Below are 22,088 nucleotides of genomic sequence, written 5' to 3' on the forward strand. Positions count from 1 at the left end.
TTTTAAGCAACATTACGTATCGTGCTGAATGCATCTGATACAAAAGGAATCTACTGTGTGTCGTGTTTATAAGCAGCATGTTTATAAGACAATAAGATTGCGTCACCTGCCTTCTTTCCCATGGATTTCCCCAAAACAGGAGAAATAGCTCGTAAACCTGCATCTCAGCCGCTTCCTCTTCAGACTGCTGGAATGTTGATGCCAAATTATTCACAAAAAACTCATCGGAGCCTTGGACGGAAAGTGAACATGCTGCAAATATGGAGAAAAAGAGAAGAACCATTAGTGCTGGTAATTGTCCAACTAAATTCTTCTCACATCAGTGGAAGAATAGATTTCTTAGTACTTGCAGAATCTAAGCATATTATAGATGCATACTGTAAGTGATTCAATTAAAACATTTTCATTTCACTGAAAACTCAAACAATGCAAGACCTTTGCAAAATTAAATAAAACTCCGGTTCTGTTGGTCACTGTAATTATCTTATTCTGGAGCACTATGTGTAATTGAGTTTTGAATTGAAGTCAGTACAGCAAGTCTGTCAAAATCAATTCAATTGATTTTCGTTTATGCAGATGCATTGAGTTCTACAGTGGCTGGATTCTTTATTGAATGGATTAGTTTCCAGTTGCAGGCCAATTTTTCATATTGCAAATCTTGCACACCTTCTCTAATACTTTCTGTAGACATATCAAAAACTTTCCTGAACAAATAATAAAGCAGATATGCTTACACTCTGTTGAGTAATTAGCTCTCAAATTAAAAATACTAAGAGTTAACTCCCGTAAAATGAAGTTCTAAAAAAATACAGGTAACTCTAATAGGACGTTTCCAAAAGTATAGAATCTTTATGTAAACATAAAATAGGAGATAGACCAAAATGTTTACTGCCAATGGCTGTGGCCTAGAATTGCCAGAGGCCATTCTGAGACCAAATCAAATAAAAATTAAAATTAAAAAAATATTTTAGAAATTTTAAAATTCTTCATATAAAAAGAATAGAATTTTTTAAAAAAGGAGAAGGAAACTGGTTACTAAGTTTATACCCTTGGATTTTAATGTTCCTGAAGCTGAATGTATCACTCTTGAACATCTAAATTAAGTAAATATAAATTCCATTTTTTCCCATAAACTCACTTGAGTTTTGTTTCTCTTGCCTTCAAAGAGTTCTGACATATACACAGAGTACTTTTGACTTTTATGGCATTGTATATAATAGATTATGTTTAGAATATTGAGATTATTTATTTCAATGGAATTTTCAGTGTTACAATGTGCTTTTGCTATGTTTATTTTGATGTTGAAAAGGACAAGTGCATTAAATACTGAGCATCATGCATTTTTACAAGACTTAAGAATGCCAGATCATTTGCCAATACTATGATTACTTAATACTGATTTAATATAATAAAATGAGACCGGAGAAAAATAAGGTTATAACCATTGGAAATAATATAACATCCTCATTTATATAAGTAATGCATACGTCTTGAAAAAGTCAATAAATATATGCCTTTCTTGAAACTGAGATGTGTTTTACAATCAGTATGTGTGTTTAAAGGGATTATTTCTTATTCACTCCTCTGTTCCTTTACAACTGTGATTAACTTGGTCGTGTTCTTGTCATAAATGCTGTCTTCAAAATCAAAGAACTTGATATCCCCTGTAAAGGTGGTATGGCTTCTGCAAGACTGAGAACTACTGACAAAATATCAACATGAGAACTTTGGAAAGATAAGAAATTTCAGGATAGTGACAAGCATATGTTGACCACTAACAACATGCTGGAGAATGGGATCAATGCCCTCTCTGTAGTAACTTGTTCCCGTCTCACAGCAGCGTTACCAGAGGGATGTTGTTCTCACTACTGTGGCTATTAACTCCCATGTTGCCAATGAGTGAAGTGAAGTTTGGGGCACCTAAGTGTCTTGCCTGAGTTTACAGACCTCAGAGCAGAGCACGTAGCCAAATTCAAGTCCATGTGACTTCAGGATCAGCAGGGCTGAACTGGAGTTAGATCCTGGTTAGCCTTGTTTGTGTGCAGGTTCTACTACGTGACCTTGCACAACTTGCTCAGCTTCTCTGCGTCTCAGTTTTCTTACTTATGTGATGGTAATAATAACATGAGGACCACATAAATGAATACATGGAAAGTACTTAGAGCAATGCCTGAAAAAAATCAGCCTTCCAGGTGTGGGCTGTGATTACTGTTCTGTGTTGTGTACCTGGAATTTGATGGGTTTTCAAGAAATAGTTGAGGCATAATAATAATAATAATAATAATAATAATAATAATAATAATAATAATATAATATTATTTATAATAATTTTATTTATAATAATAATAATTTATTATTATTATTATTATTAAAATTTAATGAAATACAATTGACAGAAGTTGCCAAATTTTCTTTTTATAAAATAAAAGCTTTTGGGAAAAAGTCAATAGATATGCAGATGAAATTACTTATGTTTACATATTCCAATGCATTGATTTTACATCTATTAAATTAATTACTAATGATCTAGCATAAAATCTTAAATTATCTGAGATGGAATGAAGGGGCAATAAAAAGTAATTTTTTAAATACCTTACATTGATGCAACTAGACACCATGATTTCTGTGTACCATCTCATGTTGAGTAATTGGAGCACAGACTTACCTCATTTACTGTCACTTGCATGAATAAGTGGCTTCATATCCAACGAAGTACGTATCCAGATCTTTGTGATTCTATTTTGCAAACTTTATTGTTCTTTTATTTGTAGCCTCTTTTATTTGCAATGTGTTAAAAACCCAATCACACACTAAAAGAGTCGTCTTCAAATTTATTGCTAAATGGAATAATTAACTCTTCAGTAGAGTTGCAACCATTCATATTACACTTGAAATCATAGTATTTCATAGGCTGGCCATAATATTTTAATTTTTTAAGGAATTAACATTGGTGCTTTCTTTGAGTATTTTACTTGGGTGAGCAATGCATAAACCCTAACATAGGTGTCCTAAGGCAAAAAATCTACTTTCAGGTAGACAACGATGGGGGCATCTGTGACACTGGCTAAAACATTGGGAGCTGCTATCAAGAATGTATTGTTTCCCCACATTAAAGAAAGTGATTGCTTTTGGGGGTTGCCCACAATGATCTTTTTCACAAAACTATGCCACTAAGCACTTTAAACAAGCTAACATTATTTCAGTTAAGATAGCAGGGGGAACATCCTAGGATCATCTGAAATTTTCATATGCCAAATCCTGAATTACCGCTTCAGCTGCAAATTGCCTCAACTGGAAGTGGTTTCACGTCGTTTCCTAAAGGCAGATTGGAATCTCTAATTGTAAAATTTGGGAAAACATCCCTAGAATCAATGATGATAAAAAGGGCAGAGTTCTACAACACCTGTAAAATTCTTCCAAAGTTCAAATATGGAAAGACAAAACATAAAGTATATTCAAATTGTTTATCCCACTCCCAGTCATATGAAAGCATATTAAAACTGCTTTGTGTGCTGGCAATTAACCCTCTAATGTCCGTAAAATTTACAGATAAGTTGAAGAAACATCAATTATTTTTATTTTTGCAGGTGAGGAAAGTTGAGTGACTTAATAGATGTAGTTCCTAGATTAGGATTAATAGAGATTTTTTTTAAAACCCAACCAATCTGAAATAGAAACAAGATCAAGAGGGCAAAGGAGCTGCTCTCTGGACCTAAAAGCCCTTCCTGGAATAGTTGCCATGGCTGAAAATAGCGCTGTCCCGAGGTAGGTTTGGAGGATTGAAATCTACACTCAGGTGCGACATCCTCAATATGCTGAAAAACAAACACAAATAGAATAGCTTGAAAGCACTGGAAGAAAAATGACTCATCCGTACAAGGAAAATGCATGGTTAACAGTTAACTTCTTATCAAAACCACTGGAGAGAAGAAGGCAACGGAATAGCATATTTGGGGAACTAAAAGGAAAAAAAAAATCCAAGAATCTTCTATCACTTAACATTATTTTTCAAAAATGAAGCAGAAATAGTCATTGTCAAGATAAACAAAAACTGAAGAAACTTGTTACTAGCTAATTTGCTTTATACAAAACACCAAAGGAAATTCTTCAGGCGGAAAGCAGGAGAAACCAGATAGTAATTTGAACCCACAGGGGAAAATAAACGAAGAACATTGGTAAAAATATTTCTGTATGTAATTATAAATGGCAATATAATGGCATATTTCTTTTTCTTTCTTCTCTTTTTTTTTAATCAAGGTGTTTTAATTACTGAATCTGTTTCCTTACTAGTTATCAGTCTTTCCCTTTTTTCTTCTTTTATCTGTTTTCTGTTTCTTGCTGAATCAGTTCTGGTAATTGATATTTTTCTAGGAATTTTCCTGTTTCATCTCAATTAGCTGTTTTTTTGGTGTAAAGTTATTCATAATAATAATCCCACCAATCCTTTTAATTTCCACAGCATCTGCAGTGATACTGTTCTTTCATTCTTGGTTTTGGAAATTATGTCTTCTCTTTTTTTCTTGATCAACCTAGCTGAGGTTTATTGATTTTGCAGCTTTTTCCAGAAAGCCAGCTTCTGATTTCATGGATTTTCAAAAATCTATTTTTTTTCTGTTTTATATTTCATTGATTTCCATTCTCATCTTTATTATTCCCTTCCTTCTGCTAGCTTTGGGTTTGGTTTGGTCTATTTTCTTTTCTTTTCTTTTCTTTTCTTTTTTTTAACATTTTTTTATTGAGTAATAGTCATTTTACAATGTTGTCAAATTCTAGTGTAGAGCACAATTTTCCAGTTATATATGAACATATATATATTCATTGTCCCATTTTTTTTCACTATGAGCTACAACAAGATCTTGTTTATATTTCCCTGTGCTATACAGTATAATCTTGTTTATCTATTCTGCATTTTAAAATCCCAGTCTGTCCCTTCCCACCCTTTTCTTTCTTCTCTTAAGTGACACATAGATGTATATATAGTATTGTTAGACCTATAACACATAAAATGTAATGTATTTGACAGTAACAATAAAAAGGAGGAAGTTGAGAACAAAGCTCTATCAGACCTAGAAAATAATGTGATAGGTAACTCAGATCCATAGGAAGAAATAAAGAGAACCAGAAATAGTAAATAAGAAAGTTAATATAACAAACTCTGGAAGTACACACTTGCTCTCTTTTCTTCTCTCAGCTTTAATAAATTATAAAATGATAAGCAATAATTATAAAAATAACATATATAGACAAAATATACATAGCAACAAGAGCTATGTAAGAGTGAAGTATTTGTATCTACCTGGAATAAATTTAGTATGACTCTGAAGTAGACGATTGTAAATTAAGTGTATATGATAACCGTTAGAAAACTAAGAACTTAAGTTAAAAACATATAGTTAGATTATTCTAAAAATTAATAACATTTTAAAGCATAAAGCATTCACCCAACACAAAATAGGTTAATAAATGAAAAATGAGAAAACAAAAAAGACATAATACATATGGAAAAATAAAGTAAAATAGGAGATGTCCATCCAAACTTATCAATAATAATATTAAATATGAATGGAGTAAACATTCAATCAAAAGACAGAGACTTTCAGATTGAATTTAAGGAGATAAGATCCAACTATACACTGTTTAGAATAGACACTCGTAAGATGCAATATACAAATGGGTTCAAAGTAAAAGAATGGAAAAAGATGTGCTATCTACATAGCTACATATAGCTGCAAAGTCTATTTTAAGATCAGAAAATAACACTGAACTTCTGAGAGTTCTCACTCTTACCCTTCCAACCGATCCCTGATCTCCGTTCAATCAGTAATCTCTGGGCATAGGCTGAAGAGAGGGGTGTGGTGGGAAGTTTTTGACTCATAGAGAGGGGCAGGGAGGATTCCTATGACCACTTGTAAGCTGCGGGGCCCTTTCCCACACTGATGTCTCTCTTTAGAATATGGATTGCTTAGAACCTACTTGTTTTAGCCATGGGCTCTAATGGGTCATTTGGCTGTTCAAAAGGAAATTCCACGCAACATCCTATTACTTAAATTTTTTATTTTGTTTTCTCTAATCATTAAAGTAATGTATTTATAATACTATATTATATCACTTAGATGTGGAATCTAAAAAGAGAAGAAAAGAAAAGGACACTAACTAACTCATTTACAAAACAGAAACAGACTCACAAACATAAGAAACAGTCTTACGGTTACCGGGGGAAAGAGTGTGGAAAGGGATAAATTTGGGAGTTTGAGATTTGCAAATGTTAGTTGCTATATATAAAAAAGGATTAAAAAATCAAGTTTCTTCTGAATAGCACAGGAAACTATTCGATAACTTTTAATAACCTTTAATGAAAAAGAATATGAAAATGAATATATACGTATATACATGACTGGAACATTGTGCTGTACACCAAAAACTGACACTTTGTAACTGACTGTACTTCAATTAAAAAAAAAAAAAAGGAAGGAAGGTTCACTGAAAGTCTGCTGGATTTTTTTAAGGTTAATATTTTTAAAAATTGTATGTATGTGAAAATATTTCCATTATAGATTATTAAGTATAAAAAACAAGGTAAGAAATATCATGTATATTATGATTCCGTTAATACATGAGTGAGCGTGTCAGTTTGGATGCGAATAGGAAATGGCTGAATTACCTCCACGGTGGGGATGGATATAGGGAAAGATGGAAAAAGGGGAGACAGAGGGATCAATGAGCAGAATACAGAGAATTTTTAGGGCAGTGAAACTGTTACAATATTACAATGGTGGATATGTGTCAATAAACATTTGTCCAAATCCATAGAATGTATAACAGCAAAAGTAAATCCTAATGTGAACTGTGGATTTTGGGTGATTAAGATATGTCAATGTAGGTTCATCGATTGTCACCAATGTCCAACTCGGGTGCGTGATATTGATGGCAGGGAAGGCTGTGCGTGTGTAGGGTCAGGGACTATGTGAGAAATCTCTGTACTTTCTGCTCAATTTTGCTCTGAACCTAAAACTACTCGAAAAAGTGAAGTTTATTAACTTTTTTAAAGGCCTTCCTATACTATGATAGTTGGGAGAGAAGATGCTACTTTATGAATAACTTCATAAAAGAGCCAGAAAGGAGAATTTGAAGTACTAAAAGCAAACTGAAAACTCCAATCACGTGTAGCCTATCTCTGTGTCCCGCAGTCTAAACTGACATGAGTTCCACCAGGTTGCTGTTAAAACCACATACCAACTCTCTACAATTCAGGGCTTTCTTACCCTGACTCCTGAATTTTTCTTAAACCCAAACCTTGTCAATGACCAAAAACATTGCCAGTAGTCAAACATTTTTATGTTGGAACTGCAAGACAGCCAACCCTGCCACGGCCAGTTGGAAGAGGACTGGAGCCAATATCATCATGAGTAAAAATGCAGCAATTAGAGATCAATGGATATTCAAGAACAGAAAGGAACCACGTGTAAAGATACAGGTGTGTACGCAGACATATCATCATATGTCTGTGTGTCTACATACATCCCCACACGCACATGCACACACAAATAACACACATATGCATATTCATGCTTTAAATAAAGTTGGTCACAGCCAACGACTTCCCCAAGTGAAGTTCGGGAGATCAAGTTCAAGTAGAAGTTTTTTGCCCACTTTATTAGGGATTTTCATGGCTAAGATTTTACCTTAGGTTGTACATTCAGGAGACTTCTTGTCCCGAGTCCCATCGTCACCACACATGACAGCATTTGCCCTCTTTCACTCCCACACGTGCTCTGACCATTGTCCAAGGAGGACTGATTGCTACATCTGGGAGAAGCCTGCCCACTGGTGCTCAGTGCCCTGGCAACTCAGGTCAGCTCGGTGATGCATTGTTCACCAGCTCTATTCTCTCCTTAAAAGTGACTAAGTATTATATGTTGAATCGTGTCCCCCCCCAACAAAAGAGACGCTGACGTCCTAACCCTTGGTACCCATATGACACTGCAGATATAGTTAAGATGAGGTCATAGGGGAGAAAGGTGGGACCCTAAATCAATATGACTTGTGCCCCAATAAAAAGGGGGAATCTGGACACAGAAGCAGACATGCCCAAAGGGAGAATGCCATGCGAACATGAATGCAGTGATACGGCTCGTGTGTCGGCAAGCCAAGGGACACCAAAAGTTGCTAGCAAGTCACCAGGAGCTAAGAGAGAAACCTGGAACAAACTTCCCCTCGCAGCCTTGGAAGGAACTCGTCCTACTGAATTCTAGCCTCCAGGGTTGTCAGAGAATAAATTTCTGTTGTTTAAGTTAATAAACAAACAAACAAACAAATAAAGCAAGATAAGAGATGTGTCAATATGATGCTATTGGGTGTGAGTGGGACATGGCTGCAGTGTTGGGTGTAGGGAAAGGCTGGAAAAGTCACTTCTGATGTACCGTCTTCTCTATAGTGAGTCCATATCCTCAATATTATATTTCATATTCCATTATATTTTTATGATGTATAATTATCATATTTTTATAGTAAAACTAATAAAATCTATTGAAAATGGCTGCTTGAAAGTAAAATGAGGAAATATGTCATTGCCATTTCTAGTTCCTTATATTGATAAATATATTTGAAGAATATTATTTCCTCCCTATTAAAAGAAATTTTAAGTTATGAAATATTCAGGATCCTTTCTGCCTTGATATCAATCTGTGACAGGTTTGCGCCATTCATAATCCTTTCTAACTCAAAAAAGTGTCTGATTTAATAAATATGTAAAGGGCTCATTATTATTAATGCATGTGGAAGGAGAAAATAAATCACCATGCCTTGGCTTCATAAATAGAGTGAAATAGGTGGAAAGAGTGATGGACTCTGAAGGGTGCAGACAAAGTTCAGTAGCACTAGCAGGATGGCCAGGGTGTGGGGCAGGGATGGCCCGGCCACTGCCTGTCACAGGAAGGTCACTTGGTCAGAGTCTGGCTGAGACCTGGACACCAGATGGAGGGAAAGTCAGCAGACCACGTCAAAGCCATTTAACCAGTGTCTCACGATTTGAAGTGACTGTTTCTCTTACTATCAGTGCACACTGCACATTAGCAGGGGTCCGGCGTTGCCTTCTTTTGGCTTTCACGTTCTGTGGATGGTGACTCAAGTCGTGTGAGAGAGTCTGTCCCAGACGCCCAGAGCACTCCTCTTGGGCTCTTTCCTGTTACGCCATCACTGTTGTGGGACATGGCAGGCTGGCCCGAGGGTGGTACAAGAATTTGCCAGAGACAAAGGATGAAAATAGAAAAGGAGCTTGTTAGGTACACTGCCCGTGTGTGCCCCAGTGGTGAAGGCTCAGGGTCTTTTATGGGGAAGAGTTTGGTGAACACAATGGCTTGGGAGCTGGGGGATCAGCTCGTGTACAAGATTCTGATTGGTTGTGGGGCAGGTAAGCTAGTTCGGGTCCATGAAGGGACAGTGGGATTTATGACTCTGATAAGGAGCACGTGTGGGCTGAGACAAGTCAGCCTGAGCTATTGTGAGGTTCGCCATTTCCCAAGGCTGTTAATTCTGCCTGGGCAAACACGCGTCAGAAAAAGATGTGCTTTGTTTTTTTGCGGGCTTGCAGGTGGACATCTGAGAGCCCTGGAATGGGGGGTCATTGGACCCTGAAGTTCACCAGGTGGCCCCAGAACCATCTTCTTTTGGAGGAACTCTTCCTCCCCTTAACAATTTTGCAAATTACCTAAAAGAGCAAGATTGAAATTTGCTCCTCAAACGACCCAGAGAGGGCCACTTGGTCCCAAGCTCAGGTGATTAGAGCAGTCGTGTTTGCTGCACCCATGAGCCTACGGATGACTGTTGCTTTGTCTCTGTGCCTCAGGAGAGAAATCTGTCCGGTGCCCCTTCTGTCCTAGGTGCCCAGGCTGCTCGGCTCTGCCAGGCACCTCCTGTGTCCCACACTGGGCCTTGGCTCCGTGCCTCACCCCTCACTGGGATCATTTGGGGGTACATCTGGAAGTAAACGTGCACCTATAGACACATGTCTCACACACACACACACACACACACACACACGTATTCCTGAACAATGCAAATGGAATTGGAACACAAATGCTATAGGTTATACAGAATTACTTTAACTGGTCAACTTAAATTAGAGTTTTTCAAACAGCTAAAATACATTTTCAAAAATTCATCTTTAGATTTTTCTGTATTTTAAAAATATAGAAAAAAAATCTCATGAATTCCATGCCACTCAATTCTTATTCAGATTTGGGAATCATTACAGCTATGCAGAAAATTGTACAGTCCTAGGGGAAACGCTTATCCCCAAAACATAGGGGAAGCCCTACCCTAACCCTAATGTTAAAAGCTTCTTTTATTCATCTTTTAACCTATAGTAAAATCTCAACAGTAAAAACCTATAGTCATTCAAATAAAGAGAACAAGGGACAGTTCTCCTGGATTTAACAATCAAGTGCAGAAAGAGTATTTAAAAAAAAAAAAACACTTTCTACTAACCTAAGAAATTTGAATAATAGTGGGATGAGAAAGGAGAATAAAAGTGAAAAAGAAAAATTAGAATTGCTAATTAAAAACAGAAACGTTTTAAGGGGAATATCACTCATCAGTTTGCATTCCAGTCAATAAATTCACATTAGTTGAAAACCTAAGAAATGAATTTTTACTGATTTTAAAGTTTACCATTATATAAATGCAAATGTTACTGTGTATATTCCTTGCTAAGAATGAGACATTTAACTTTTAAGTTTAACTTTTAAAAACACAAATATATGTTTCTTGAGGAAAGATTCATTATCCTGGTAAGTTAAATAATATTAATTCCTCCCGGTTTGCATTTTTTAAGCTATGCATTCTCTTGGAAAATCCAATTTTTGATGTTTCTCATTGCATGACCATTACTACTTAAAACTAAAGAAATTTGTATTAAATTAGCAAACAGAATATATAACTTGTACTTTAAAATATTTACTCCTGAAACAGCAAGTCATATTTTTGAAATGACAAGTAAATGAGCATTATACATCATTTGGTGATAAACAGCTTCACAGCCTGAATAATACCTACCCCAGGAATTTTGTATTAAAATTGAGTATCTGTTAGAAATTTATATTTTCCCAGAATAACCAAGGACAGTTTCTTCTGCCTTCATGATTAACAGAGAGTTATATCAATCATATATGGATTATCAATTTTCAAGTTCACATAATATTAAAACTCTGTGTAAAAACCTTGCTGAAGGCGGTTAACCTTAAGCTCTTCTGTTTTTCGAGGTGGACATAAGGCATCATTATCTGGTAATGGAGACCTGTGTTGTACAAGCAAGTGATTTGTTTCAAGGCTGAGTGAAGGAGTCAACAGAGGAACAGGGACGTAACACGCAAGTTATTTGGGGAAATGGATGGAGCAAATTTTTATAGTTGACAGGAGGAAATGGGGTGAAAGAACTGTGGAAAAGAGCAAGTGTTATTATTGGGGACCATCCTCATGAAAAGGGCTGATAAAGAAAAAAAAGAACATATGACAATTCTGAAGTTGGGAATTTGAGGAAACTCACGTTTGGGGCCATGCTCACCTTAGGAAATCTCCTGAGAGCCAGGAAGATGACCGCTGAATAGGAGGATATGAAGACAGTGTGATTGGAGTTACTACGGAAAATGTGATAGGGAATTCAAAGACACAGGTTGACTTTTTTTTTTTTTAATTGAAGCATGGTCAGTTATGATGTGTCAGTTTCTGGTGTACTGCATAGTGTTTCAATCACACGTATACACACATGTAATTGTTTTCATATTCTTTTTCATTATAGGTTAATACCAGGTTGACTTTTATATACTGAACAAAACTGTGGGGACAAATGATACTAGAAATGATCAATTAGAGGACCTACTTTGCTACAGTTTGTTTATAAATTTAGGGAGTTTTCTTCCCCAGAACCATGGAGAGGCGAGCAATAGGGTTCACTCAGGACTGGGGACGGTGAGGATAGAAATGGCTAGAAGTCAAAAGATAAGCAATTCCAGAAGGAGACAAGACTTGGCTGCCATGGTCCAGACTGGCCATGATCACAGGGAGTAAAGAGTGGAGGGAAACCGAGAGACCTCCGAGGGGCCAAGGGTAAAAAGAGGTTGGACGCTGATTAGTGGAAAATAGCTTGAGAGGAACAGGAAGCTTCAGTCCACAGAAGCGTCTGCGAGTGATGGTGAGATTCCAGTGGTTCAGCCTGGAGTTGAGCTGAAGTGGAAATGGAGGCTGTTGAGTTAGACGGTCGGCCATGAGGGATGTGCTGTTTTAACAGACAGCTCCCCCCGGAAGGATCTGACTTGGCTGGGTAGCTTAGACGAGTCTTGAAATTTTTCATTAATCTTCTCGCTTACTTAATGTGCTTCAAAGCTTGTAGGAGACAGATGTTCCAGGAGACAACGTCCCTCAGTCAAGCCAGAGCTAGTGCGCTGTTCTGGTTTCATCCTCCTTGCCAATACGACTCTCCGTGCTGGCTGGAGAGGAGAAGGGCACAGAGCATCAGAGGCTTGGCCTGTGTCCGGACGGCGTAAAGCAAGACACAGAGTTCTCCGGCGCAAGCTGCAGGAATGTGATCGGGGCTCCGTTCATGGACTGCAAAGGCCATCTTTTTAAGTTTCCCTGATTGTCCATGACATCCACCCCTCTGCTTTTCTCCAAACCCGTTCTATTTATGAATTAACTGTAAAAGTGAACTCTGCCTCCAGCTGCGGGTGCCAATCTTTCACATGGGATCCTTCTGACACCTCATTCTGCTGACACTTGGGAGCAGAGGGTACGAGCGAGCTGTTCTGGGAGATGACTCATTGCTGTTTGAACGCTGATCATTCTTTTGTGTTCATAAAGTTTGACAGGGCATGTTTCAATGAAAAGAAATATTCCTCCTGGGCGTACATTACCAGGATGTCTACTAGTATTGGGTGCAGGCAATGGCCTCCTAGTCATTTCGCGTGTCTGCTCCTGGATGCCCCTCAGCGCCCAGATGGGTCAACGACAGCTAATCAGAAAGGGCTCCTTCACTAGTAGCCACAACTCTTATACCCCCTACATCTATGAATACATTTACTTAAACTCTTCCTGGCAGCACTCCCTGCTCAGAGGTATAAAACAGCCCATCAGACAGTTTAATACATAATCCTTCATTGATATTCAAAACTATTTGAAGAGCAGAACACGGAGTCCTGCCAGCCTCCACAGCATTGGAATTCAGTTTAGTTCTGTCTCTATAAAAAAATCAAGCAGCCTTTTAAAAAATGCAGCACGGTGTGGCAATGCCCTCCCGCGGTGCCTTATTTCCTTTTCCTCTGGAGGACTCCAGCAGACTTCCAACAAATGAGACGGTGACCAAACCGAACGTACGTGGCACTATTATCTTGTCAGTTTAACTATTTGAAGAACAAGAAGACCCCCCTTTTCTCCAAGGAAGCCCCTTAGACCCAGAGGAACGCGTTGGCACCTGTCTGTAGCTTGACTCCCAGAGCTTTCCTTGGGCGAATTTGGATCCAAGAGGAATTGATGCTTTTAATAGAATAACTTTTTCTTTTTGTTTGTTTGTTTTTCAGGAAATCATGAAGGGGGAAGCTTAACCATTCCAACCAGACTCTTAAGTTAATTTTTATACAGGTCTGCAAAGCACTCTCTGGTGATATTTTAAAATGTCTCAGTGGTGATGCCTTATCATTTCTTATTTTGCATATTTGTGTTTTCTCCCTGTCTTCATCAAAGTGGCTAGTAATTTGTCTATTTCTGAATATTTTAAAAACTCAGAGTTTTTCTCTCTTAAAGTCTGTTATTTTAGGTTCTCCATGCCATTAATTTTTGCTTTCATTTTTATCTCTTTGCTCATGCTTTCTGTGATTTATTTTATTGTTTCTATCTAATTTATTTGAACTGGGAATTTATTACTTCCATTATTTAAATGTTAACGCTAAAAGTGTTTCAGTGCTATTAATGTCTCCCTGCTCATTGCTTTCTTGTATATGCTGTTCTCATTTTGTTGTTGTTTTTTGTTTGTTTTTGTTTTAAGAAAATTCTGCAATTTCAGTTTGTAGTTTTCCTTTCACCTAAGGTTTGTTCAACATGAGATGCGTTAATTTCCAAGTGGAAGGACGTTCGTGCGTTCTGTTTTGCTTGTAATTCCTAGTTTTATTGCTTTTATTGCAGATTAGAATTCGCCTAATATGTGGTTCGTTTCTTTGCGTATGTCATGGCGTGTGGGAAACAAGAGCATGTCATTATTAGGGTGTAGAATTCTACGTGTACCCACGAGAGCTCCCATATTAGGGTGTGGTGCAGACCTTCTGTCTTCCTATCTACTGCTTGTCCACTTGGTCCGTCTTGTACTGGGAGTAGTGTAATAAGGTCTCCTGTTTCTGTCCATGTTTCCTTCCATTTCCTGATGTTTCTGCCTTATAATGGCGTTTGCCATATTATTTGATACATAATACTTATTAGCATTGTATTTTTGCAAATTGTGGCTTTTAGTACGAGAAAAGTATGCTTCTTTGTTACATTTAGTGCTTTTTGGCTTGAATTCTACATTGTCTGGTAGGTTAATTGCTCTCTCTGCTTCCTTGTATTTTGTATAATTTTGTTCATTATTTTGTTTTTAGTCTCTTTGCATAGAGCGTATAACTGGGTCTTTATGAGCCAAATTGGAAATACTTTTTCTTCCTTGTAATAGTTAAGTCCATTTATATTTATTGATAAGACAGGCTTAATCTTAACGTTGTCATAACATTTTACAATTTTTTTATCATATTATTTCTTATTTCTATGTTCTTTCTCTACCAAATGTAATTAAATTTGTTTTTCACTTCATTTCTTTCCTGATTTTTTATCAATTCTTTTTTCCTTGCTTTGGTTTTTGTTCATTTCTGTTTTTTGTTTTGGAATTTCTTTTTTTTTTAAATAAGTCAAAATGTGATTTATTTAAATACCTCATTTCTCAATCATTTCAAATAACAGAATTGTATTCTTCAACCATTTTCTTCCATTTTCTCTTTTTTTTAAACATTTTTTTATTGAGTTATAGTCATTTTACAATGTTGTGTCAAATTGTTTTTGAATTTCTGATTCAAGTCTTTTTTTAAATACACCTCGATGCTTGCTTACACATATGCATTTCCATGTACAATGTGACCTTACAGCTCTGTTCTGCCCATTATTGTGTCTGTAAAGGAGAGATTTTCTTCCATTGATCTGTGTTGAATTTTGTTTTCTAATTACTTTGCACTAACTCTGCACGGATTAGTTAATCTTTTCCTTGCTGATTCTGTGGCTTTGGGATGTTTTACAAGATTCTTAATTTAAAGGCTTCTTTATCTGTCAGTATAGCCAAGTCCAGATACTTTAGCAAAATTTTTTTTTGGTGAGTTTTGTTGTTGTTGTTTTTGGTGGGGGAAAATATTGAGTGGCCTTAATTTCTTTGGTTTTCTTTTGTTTTGTAAAACTCTAAATGTCCCTCTTTTGCTGTTTCTTTCCCTTTTCCACTCAATTGCCAAGCTACACTTCTTCCGTCCATTTTGCCATTTTTGCCCCCCCAAAAGTCTCAGTGTTTTGAAGAGTGCTGCCATTTGTCCATTTGCTCTACCAGATGACTGAGGGTGGCCTGGACAGTGGCAATACCACTGTGTCAGCAGCACCTTATTTGCTTAAATATTTTTGTCCAGTGACATGAGTTCCCTTCATCACTGGAGACTTCACTGGGGACATCCCATAATAAATACATTTTCTAAAAGTTTCTTAGCCGTAGTGGTGGTGCCCGCCCTTCTGCATGGAGAGGCTTCAGTCCATTCTGAGAACATGCAATTACAAGACCATATTGTTTGCAGAAGGCAATTGGATGCAATCCATTTGTAAGTGTTCAGTGGCCCAGTAGGTGGTGCGAATCCTCCATCTAATGCCTGAATAGTCTTTCCAGGCTTATGGATTTGACAAACCAGGCATTGGTCGTAAACCAACCTGGTGACCTTTGAGCAGGTGCCCCACCAATACCCTTTCACAATTTGGATTACTTGTTCTGGGCCATGGTTAACTCCGGGATGTGGAGCTTTCAGTAAGGGCATTTTTAAGGACTCAGGAAGAACTAAGCAGCTCTCCAGGCCCTTAGTGAGTCCTTGTTTAATATAAATTTGCATTCTCATTGGTCACAACGTTGTTCCTCCAGCTCAGATGCCTGATTCTGTCTTTTATATAAGTTATCATACACAATTTGATTAGAGTCAGTCTTACGGAGCTCATTCAGGCTGCATATTGGAACAGCGTTAGTGCAGGCTGGTTTAGCATGGAAGTCTGCTAGAGCAGGTCTCTGGCACTCAGGTTATTTTTCTAGCATGGGCTTCAATTTTAATAACTGCAGTTTGGTTAGGCGATAGAATGGCAGAGGGGAGTTCTTTTAGATAAAGATAAAATGACCAAGTGGGATTCATCCCAGGATTGCAAGCATGGGTCTGTATTTGAAAAAAATATATATATAATTTATCATATGAAGAGATTAAGTAAGAAAAAGAAAACATGATTAGTTCATGAGATACAGAAAAAATATTCAGCAATATTCAACATCCATTCATGGTTAAAAAAAAGAATTTTCAGCAAACCTCGCCTTGTAAAGGGCCTCAATCTGATAAAGAGCGTCTGCAAAAACCCTACAGCGAATACACTTCATGGTGAGGTATTGACCGCTCTCCCCTGCAATCAAGAACAATGAAGGATGTTCATTCTCATCGCTTTGATCCAGTGTCATTGCCAGGCCCAGTGTCCACACTAAGCCCATGCCCACGTGAGGCCCAGTGTCCAGCTACAGTCCCACTGGAGGTCACAGCTGGTACTTGGGATCCTGCAGAGATGAGACGCCTTTAGGAGCCAAATGTGTGCATCAGGCCCCATCATGAGAGCCAGTGTGAAAAGACGCCCCCACCCCGTGCTAGTTCTGGAAGGGAGTGGGATCTTTAGAGAAGCGTTTCCCACGGTGGGGCTGTGGCTCCCTGCCCGCTCCAGGGCTATTAGAGCATCTTATATGGAAAAAAAAAAAGTAAATACAATTCTTAGATAATTAAGTAAAACTGAAAATTCTTCTAAACTTCCTTTTACGTTTCTGAGAATTAGCTGGAAGTAGTCAGCAAGATTACTCCTTTTCAGTCTTAATTTAGCAACACCGGCCGTGCTATCACTGGAGGATTCTGCTCACTCGTGTGACATCAGAGACTTCAGAAGTTAGAAGGAACTTACACCTCAAAATTCCAGAACTTTAAACTTGCTGTTGGCAGGGCACATCACGTGAATTAAATTCCAAATTTAGTGCAGCTTTTAAAATTTTTTTTTAATTGAAGTTTTGTTTATTTACAATATTATATTGGTTTCAGGAGGACAACACAGTGGTTCAGAAATTTTATAGATTATACTCCATTGAAAATTATTATAAAATATTGGTTATATTCCCTGAGCTGTGCAATATGTCTTTGTAGCTTATTTATTTTATAGTGCAGCTTTGATATCAGGAATTAGGAAAGTAGAGGCATCTTGCAGCAAGGTGACTGAGCACCGACATACCATTTATACACACGTATCTTAATACCCTCTACGATGAAAAAAACAAACAAACAAACAAACTTAAATCTTGCCCAAAAACCTCTAAAATAAAACACTATATTTAATACCTGATTTAACATATTTTCTCTCTTTGTAGCCCCATAAAATCATTTACAAGCCAACAAAACATGGATATTTCATATCAGTATTTAATTTTCCAAAAGGAAGCAATTTTATGTGAAGATGTCTATACAGTTTGGCCAGGCACTTATAGTTAATGTGATTGGGAGGCCCAACAATTAATTGTTCAGTAGTGTAACCCATGATCGGGGAAAGCAGAGATGACCGAGGGACACTAAGGGAATTCCTGGGGTCTCCCACTAGTTCCCTCACAATTCTATTTAGGATGAGAGTTAAAACAGTTTAGGCCTTTCTGAAATTCAGAAACTTACGCTGCTTTCTGAAAACCTGGTTAGATTTTCGCGATGTGTAACGTTTCCGGAGCGCAGGAGTAAGTTCATTTCTGTGATGCTGACATAGAGTGACGTCAGGGAACATGCTAAAGGACTGAAGAAGTTAGCCTTCCGGGGCTATTTCCAGTGTCTCTGATTTAATTGGCTCTACATTTATACACCAAACATTCAACGGACACTTCGGGGGACACAAACAAATGCGAGTCTGCACGCACGGCCTGGGAAAGGTATCTAAGATCATAAAAGACATACGCCTCCAGCCATAATGGAACCAATGGTTAAGTGCCAAGGAGAGGACCAACGGCCCCTCCCAGGGATGGGAATTTATAAAGTGCCTGTCTCCAAAGATCTGGGATTGTTTCCTGTTTATTGTCTCATTAATCTCCCAGCATCCTCGTGACATGTGAGGACCAATTACTGGCCAAGCTGAACATCATGTTTCTTACACTGACACCCTGGGAGGGGGATGTAGTTAGAGGAGAGATGGTGAGCCCTCCCTGAGCATCTAACGTAAAAATGCCGCGGAAAGGGGTCAGTTCTAGCTGCAACCCACTTAGCAGGCTGCTCGGCTGCTGGTCCTTCTGCTCCTTTTTCTTGGACGACATCACTTACTCCGTTATCTGCAGCTCAAAAACAGCTAGGCAGCAAAGACCTCATGGCTCTGGCTTTTGTAATTAGGGGCCACATACATTACTGTCTAGGTTTGGACTTAAAACCAAAGATATTAGGGGATTTGTTTCCAGGAAGGGAAAAGAATAAGAGATTTAGATCACTTAATGTCTCCAAGAAATCATACATTGGCTCAATGTACTTACAAAAGCAGAGCAAAATGTCAAACAATTCGTTGCTGACTTTGAGCCATGGGGACAACCCAAACAAGCAGAGTTATCTCATAGTCACCTCCATTGAAAAAGACTATGAAAAGGAAGATATGTATGTAGATGTGTGACTGAAACATGATGCTGTACACTGGAAATTGACACATCATTGTAAACTGACTACACTTTAATTAAAAAAAAAAAGAAACTGCCCCCAGTGGACCCCCACCCCCAAGGCTGCACTGCACACTGCCACCTATAGTCCCCAGGCAGCATTGCACCTTCTTTCATCTTAGATGCAGTCATTTACTGCTTTTGCTTAAGAATAGTCTTCCTTGATTTCTGAGAGTCATTTGGGGACAATGAAAGTTTTCATATGAGGAGAATTGTCTCTTCCTGGTTCCAGCTTACTGTGTGAATCATGCCAGCATATGCATTTTAATAATTTGATCGTCTTAACGAAACTTAAGCACTTAACAACATTTCAGGAACCTACCAATACTAATGACCATCGGGGAATTATTTACCAAAGGGCTTGACGTGATTTTGAATTATTTTAGTTTTAGTTTAGACACATTATGTTGCTGGGAAGGGATATCTACCCTTGTTAAGTAACCATGTTCAACATTTTCCCCCAGGCGTTGCAAAGTTGGAAAGCATTGCATTCTTTTCATTAAAGATACTTTGGATCAAAAAAAAAAAAAACCAACAAAGCATAAATACAAAACAGAAACAGACTCATAGACATAGATTACAAACTTGTGGTTGCCAAGGGGGAGGTGGGTGGGAAGGGACAGACTGGGGTTTCAAAATGTAGAATAGATAAACAAGACTATACTGTGTAGCACAGGGAAATGTATACAGGATCTTGTGGTAGCTCACAGCGAAAAAAAAATGTGACAATGAATATATGTATGTTCATGTATAACTGAAAAATTGTGCTCTACACTGGAATTTGACATAACATTGTAAAATGACTATAATTCAGTAAAAAAGTGTAGAAACAAAACAAAAGATACTTTGGGAGGGAAATATATATATATATATATATATATTTGAGCTCTTGCCTACTGCACATAATGCTGTTTAGCATACAATTAACTTTGTTTTGGGAAGTAAGTAGGTTTAGTTATTTCTTTAATGAGGTGCTGGGGATTGAACCCAGGACTTGGTGGGTGCACACTAGGCATTCACTCTACCACTGAGCTATATCCTCCGTACTTGAGTGCAATTAACTTTGGTTCATGTAACCAGAGCAGAGTCTCTAACGAAGGATGGTGGGTGGACATGAAATCTCCCAAGAGTCTATAAGTCATCACCAGGGATTCGGGCAGCATCACACCTGCCACCAGCTTTGGCATATCGGGTTTAGACCGGCCGCCGTCATGCCAGACAGCAGAGCAAAGTCAGTGGAGGTGGAGGCCTGGGCCTCTCTTGACTTCCAAACATCATGCTCATGATCCAGGAGGTACTGAGTTTGGAATAAGTTTTACAGCAAGAGTTGACAGTCGCTCCAGGAAATCCAGCGCCGGTGTACGTGTGGCGTGGTGGGAGCTGCAGGGCCAAATTAGGAAGCAGAGGGGAGCGGGTACGGGGCGCAGCAAACGCTGCGATGTTGGTCCTGCGGTGTCTTAAAGTGCTTCGGGCCTCTGCCTGCTGAGCTCCAAAGAGCAATCTCCTCATTTGTTCAGCTCTCTGCTCTATGAAGTCGCAGACTCAAAATGATTGGGAGGCATTAAACCCCCACAGACTATTCCTAAAGAATTTCAGCCTTATTACTTGTGAGGAAATGCAGTAATGAGGGAGCAGGTGACCAATTACTGGAAGAAAAGGTCCTTGGGAGACTGGCCTTCATTACCAAGTAGGAAAGATTTTTCTCTGCTTCATCACCTGCCCTGTGTACAAACATGAGAGCCTCAGGAATTAAAGGGTCCTGCAAGATTCTATGTGTCTTTGTCATTTGAGCATTCTGTCTCACCTCATGTCTCTTATTGAGGTTACATTTTTAACAAGCCCCTGTATTCCCTTTTTGTTAATTGGAAGGTGAATTTTGGCCAACAATAACTTTCTTGCAAGTTCTTGGAGCAGAATTTCCTAAGCGTTCCTTTTAATTCTTGCACCTCTGGAGAGAAGAGTCACAACCAAAGCAGAAAATAGAAGCAGAAATTTCCTGGGAGACCCTCGATATAAATAACGCGATGGATGCCCCAGTCCAGATAGCACCTCTCCGTGCGTCCTTGGAAAGTGTATTCTGCAGTTACAGGTGTGCAAACCTCTAGTTGGAGTCTACATCGAATTTGCCGGGGAAGAGCCATCTTTCTTCAGTGACATTTGATTTCTAGTTTCTTTGCTGATCATCAGTTTTCCTCAGAACTCTGACACAAGGTTATGATATTGGGGCGGAAGTCATGAAATAAGCCTCCGGATCACTGTGTTTCCAGCAGTCAGAGAGTGCCTTCCACAGAAGGAAACTTCTGGGATCACCACAGGGAAAGGAGAGCGAGGAGATCACCCACAGGAGCAGAAATGCAGCCGGGGCCAGGGTGTTCTCAAGTCACCTTCCCACCCAACCCGGGGTGGCCAGACGCGCGCAGAGAGCTCCAGCCAGGGTGCCAGGTACCTGAGTTGAAGCCGGCACCCCCATCGCGGAGGGGAGGGGCAGATGAGGCGGGAGGAGTGGAGGAGCCGCAGTGCATCTCTCTTGCTGTTGTGTTGGCCTCTTCCCACGGCCGTATTTCATGCAGGACAGATCATTTTCCTCTGAGCCCAGAATCAATCTTCCTCCCAAACCAGGGGGCATAAAATTATCTCCAGAAGGAAAGGATTGAGCTTCAGATGGCCAGCATCCCTTTCAAGACATGAAATAAAACACGAACACACAAGAAAGGACCCACGGCCAACAGAGCTACAACTGGCCCCAGGGGATTTTTTTTTTTTCCTTCATCACAGGCTTTGCTTCCAGTGACCTCTTAGCAGAGCAGGGGGGTTCTACAGCCTGAGGCTGCTCAGTGACCTGCGGCATCTCATGTAAGTGACACAGGTGTCCTCATCGTTCTTCCAACTGAGTTCCAGCCCCTGACGTTTAAAAATGTGTCATTTCCAACTATGTTTTATGTTAAGAATGGTTACCACTCTTGAGGGCCAGCCCAGTGATGCTTCTTCTATAGACCCACATCACTGGAAACATCTCAAAGTAACTATATGGTTTCCTTTTCTCAAAGAACTACATGTTAGATCTCTGGGAAAGAACTCCAAGACAGAG

At 38.7% G+C, this 22,088-nt stretch overlaps 1 non-coding gene and 1 pseudogene across 1 annotated transcript; one reads left to right on the forward strand and one right to left on the reverse strand.

Annotated features, from left to right (window-relative positions):
* LOC105094542 (protein ILRUN-like) overlaps positions 1-20,187 on the reverse strand; it is a 34,789-nt pseudogene extending 14,602 nt beyond the window's left edge.
* Positions 20,188-21,959: 1,772 nt separating this feature from the next.
* Positions 21,960-22,088, forward strand: LOC116149926 (small nucleolar RNA SNORA18). Its single transcript, XR_004133544.1, has one exon. It is a non-coding gene; the product is annotated as a small nucleolar RNA SNORA18 (small nucleolar RNA).

The sequence above is a fragment of the Camelus dromedarius genome, chromosome 36 (genome assembly GCF_036321535.1).
Source record: "Camelus dromedarius isolate mCamDro1 chromosome 36, mCamDro1.pat, whole genome shotgun sequence".
Classification (NCBI taxonomy): Eukaryota; Metazoa; Chordata; class Mammalia; order Artiodactyla; family Camelidae; genus Camelus; species Camelus dromedarius.